This window comes from Littorina saxatilis, linkage group LG13 (genome assembly GCF_037325665.1).
Source record: "Littorina saxatilis isolate snail1 linkage group LG13, US_GU_Lsax_2.0, whole genome shotgun sequence".
Classification (NCBI taxonomy): Eukaryota; Metazoa; Mollusca; class Gastropoda; order Littorinimorpha; family Littorinidae; genus Littorina; species Littorina saxatilis.
Window position 1 is genome coordinate 18,641,082 of NC_090257.1, and position 4,707 is coordinate 18,645,788.

A 4,707-nucleotide genomic window follows, 5' to 3' on the forward strand; every position below is an offset into this window, starting at 1 on the left:
GAAGAAAGAAAACAAATCACAAATGGAAAAAGGGACAGATGTTGAAAAGAGAGAAAGAGAGAGAGAGAGAGAGAGAGAGAGAGAGAGAGAGAGAGAGAGAGAGAGAGAGAGAGAAAAACACAAAAAAACAGAGAGACACAGAGAGAGAGAGAGAGAGAGAGAGAGAGAGAGAGAGAGAGAGAGAAATGAAAACAGAGAGAGAGAGAGAGAGAGAGAGAGAGAGAGAGAGAGAGAGAGAGAGAGGAGAGAGAGAGAGAGAGAGAGAGAGAGAGAGAGAGAGAGAGAGAGCTCACTTATGGATGTTGGTTCAATAGTCGGGCCTTTCTTTGCATCATAACTATCGTCGAACGCTGAAGAATAAGAATCATAACTATCAACCACGCAATACCGCATCCGACGAACTATATCACAAAACCTAGCCGTAAAACAGAGAACCAAACCAGTAAAACCGCCCATCTTCAGTTGATTAACCTGTACAAAATATAATAATAAAAAAACATTTTTTTTATATAAACTGTCTTGTTAACCAGAAAAAAAACCTTACATCTCAACAAAGGTAAGGTAATGAACACCTTTGTTACCGCACACCACGCAACAATATTAACTAGTTAACACAACACGTTCAGACACCGGCCACACCTGGTTGGCAAGCGCTACTTTTTACGGCCGCTGAGTAACATGTTATTTATGCCCTTCATCCATGCGAGTGCTGGTTCTTTCCCACCCCTCGTCAACTCGCAATCCTATGTCCCCATGACCCGATAGTGCTCATATAGAAAGTTGAGAGAGAGAGAGAGAGAGAGAGAGAGAGAGAGAGAGAGAGAGAGAGAGAGAATGTGCGTGCGTGCGTGTGTGTTAAATAGAAGACAAAATGCTATATTTTCTTGGGTTCTTTTTCTCCGGACCGGTTAAATGGAAAAATAAAAAATAAAAAAAAATAAAAACACACACACACACACAACTCCCATCCTCATTTAATGACCCAAAAGCATTATTGTTTTGTTTTGCCCTTCACTCCACCAAACAAACCAAAAAACCATCTGCATGTTAACTACACAGGAGACACTTTTGTTGGCGTCTTCCCCCTCCTTCAAGTAAAGACCTTACCCCACCCATCCCTCTCACATAATATATTTATGTTTTGTATTAGCCCGCATCCAAATTCGAAAATTGCCCCGCATTTCGGAAGACCCCGACTGGTTTTGATGCAGAACACATGCCAAGTTATTTCCCTTTACTCTACCGGTCGCTGTTCCGTTCGTGCGATCCTTCACAAGGCAGTTTACGCGTACGACATGCAAAACATCCATTCGTTGGGGCATTTCGCAATTTTATTTCGTTGTTGTACCCCATAAAAACAGAGAAACAAAAGGGGAAAAGAAACCTCACCCTCTCTCTCTCTTCTCTCTCCTCAAATCCAAATTCTGCTCTCTCTCTCCATTCACTCGGATTCTCCACCTTCTCCTCTGTCTGTCTGTCTTGCATTCTTCTTATACCTTCCCCGTTTTGAGTACAGCGCAAGTACACCTTACCTCTATTTTACGACTCCCTCTCTTTTACGACCTGTGTTTAGACTTTGGAAGGTCCTATAAAATAAAGGTAGCACTGTGTTATAATACATCATGCCCCCGTGTGCAAACACAAAAACAATCCCACATAATATGAACGACAAAAGAAGGGCGAACACGACAAACACAGAAGAGAAGCAGAGAGGTAAAGTAAGAGCCAAGCTGGGTACAGACAGGAATATTGACATAATACGCGGCGTGAAAATGCCATGTTTGTCCCCTAAACCTGTCTGGAGCACACTCTCCCGCCCCCAATTATTCCATCGGGTCAGCATCACGTGCTACTGATGTGGACTCAGTCAAAATATCAAGGTGTCAGCTAGTCTTCTTCGAATACGTTCAGTGGAACCCCCATTTTTAAGAACCGCCAAAAATGTTTAAAAAAAATAAAATAAAATCAGGGAGGGAGCCTGCACTGTCTCTCTTTCTGCCTCTCTCACACAGGCAAAGACAGACAGACAGACAGACAGACAGACAGACAGATATCTCTACATCTTGTTTTCATTACATGACTACACCCCCTCCTCACACAACAAACACACGATACAAAACGTATTCTACTCACTAAACCACCCCCAATCACGTCAAACACTTTTACCCTGTTGCAATCTACTTCTCATTTCACTTCGATTTTTGAACAGAACTCTTTTTTTCTCCTCCGCCGACAGAAATCCGCGACCCGGGGGCACAAAGGCGTAATGCAGAAGCTGAAATTACAGCTAAAAGTAATGGCTCTCCGCGACAGATGCTATATATATGTACGAGAGAGAAAGAGAGAGAGAGAGAGAAAGAGAGAGAGAGAGAGAGAATGTTGAGAACGATCGAAGCGCGTTTAGTTACACTGCACAGCAAGACAGCGTCATCAGTTTGCCCCAAGGGTAGAAACTTGATTCCTTCTCCCAATATTCTAATGCACCACTCCTGCATCTCCACCCCCGGGTGGCATTACGGGTGGAAACTGAATGGAGATGCGGGGACGGGGTGAGAGTGGGGGGTGTTACGGGGTATAACATCGGCCGGGGATTGAGAATTGTAATTTTCCAATTTTGTTGGTGGTCTTTGTTGTTGAGTAGCCGATTCTATCTTGCAAAAAAGGACTGTGATATTGCGAAGTGAAAATCAAGACTGTCTACGGACAGTGTCACGTTGACAAAGGTTGTCATGTTCAACAGGAAAATAGCAAAAACAGCGTAAATGTGTGTGTGTTAGTGTGTGGAGAGAGAGAAGAGAGGGAGAAGGGAGAAGAGAGAGAGAGAGAGAGAGAGAGAGAGAGAGAGAGAGAGAGAGAGAGAGAGAGAGAGAGAGAGAGAGAGAGAGAGAGAGAGAGAGAGAGAGAGAGAGAGAGAGAGACAGCGAGAGAGAAATAGAGAATACTACATGGCTTGCTGTGTCGTACCAGATTTACACGAGTTGTTTTTTTAAATATTGAACTGCGAGCGAAAGCGAGCTGTTCACTATTTGAAAAAGCAACTCGTGTAAATCTGGTACGACACAGCAAGCCATGTAGTATTCTGTTTATCCTACATACTGTACTTACGTGTATTTTACTGAAAATGTCATGCAGTCGAGGCAGCTAAATTGAAGACGCTAGTTTTAGAACCTCGATCTCTTCTAAAGCCTCGTGCAATCTATTACGTCAAAGCAAAGAAACGTTACTCTGAAAGTGTGGCGTGACGTGTTAGTTCTAAAAATTCATCGAGGGTAATTAGCGAGCACAATATTTTTGTCTATAATGACGTTTGTCTCGGTGACTTTGGCATCATAAGCAGTGGAAAAACAGGTCCCTGCCAGACTTGCTTGACATGACCTCATTTACATGATATACACACGTGTGATTTGAACGATTATTATCTCACGAGTGTCTGTCTCACGTATGTAGGATAAAGAATCCTTGCTATCATCCAGGTACCAATCACATTGACCTACACTGCCCTCTCCCCAATCAAAGCAAACTACACCCACATCCATCAATTCCCCTAACAACCTCCCCCCCTCCCCCCTCCAAACCCCAGTAATTACGGGAATGGTCAACGGCCAGAGATGGAGATGAAGGGTCAGGAAATCCCATGTTCATCTGACAGTGAATCCCTCAGTGAGCAGCGGTCAAGCACCGAGTGACCATAAGCCAGCAGGCCAGCCGGCAATCACTCAAATCAAGGAGGTCACTCCACAATATCTGTGGTCACTTCTTGCACGGGGACTTTCACCGTCTGGTCAGCTCCAGGGTGAATCTCTGCTTTGCTTTCGGACTTGGTCACTCCAATATATTTACTGTCACTACTAAAACTCTGCCAATGGTTCAGTCTGGACAGCTCCAGGGTGAATCTCTGCTTTCCTTTCGGACTTGGTCACTCCAATATATTTACGGTCACTTCTATATAGCTCTGCCAATGGTTCAGTCTGGTCAGCTTTAGGATGGTGGTCGCCATAGTCTCTTGTTTGCTTCCGTTTCAGGACAGATTTTATTTCTTATTCTATAAGCCCCGGAGAGATGTTGGGTGTCCCTTTTCCCATTTCCCAAACGTGTAATGTATACGTATTTGCATGAGCGTATCAATCTATTTGTGATTCGCTTGGGTTTGAAGCGTTTGTATAATACCATCAATTCAGGGAGAACCTCGTTTTTTCATTATCTGAAAGCATCTTAAAAAGATATACAGTACTTGATTTTCTTCTCATTAAATTTCTTTTAGCATCGCCGATTTATGTTCTATTTTTCATTTGTCTGCTTTAGATTCATTACGGACCTACTTTCAACTTGCAAAAATGATTATACTCTTCAAAGAAATGCCGAATTTTCTCTAGATTTTTGGAAAGGACCTGTTTCAAATATATAGAACACTGACTGCATATACAGAGAAGTCCACGTATGTTTCAAAGAAACAAAGACAGAAGGAGAGAAAAACACAACTGAGAACAATCTAGGGTAATTTCCGATCCACTTAGTTTTTGTTGTGTGTGTTTTGCTCTGTCTGACGAAGCACAATGGCCACATTTTTAGCGAGGCTGAGTCAGCCGTCCACGGAACCTAGGAGAAGAAAAAGGACAAGAAAAGAGAAAAGAAAAGAAAAAGGACAGAAAAGAAAAAAAGGACAGAAAAGCCAAAGGACGAGTGGCGGGTAAAAAAGAATCAGGCCGG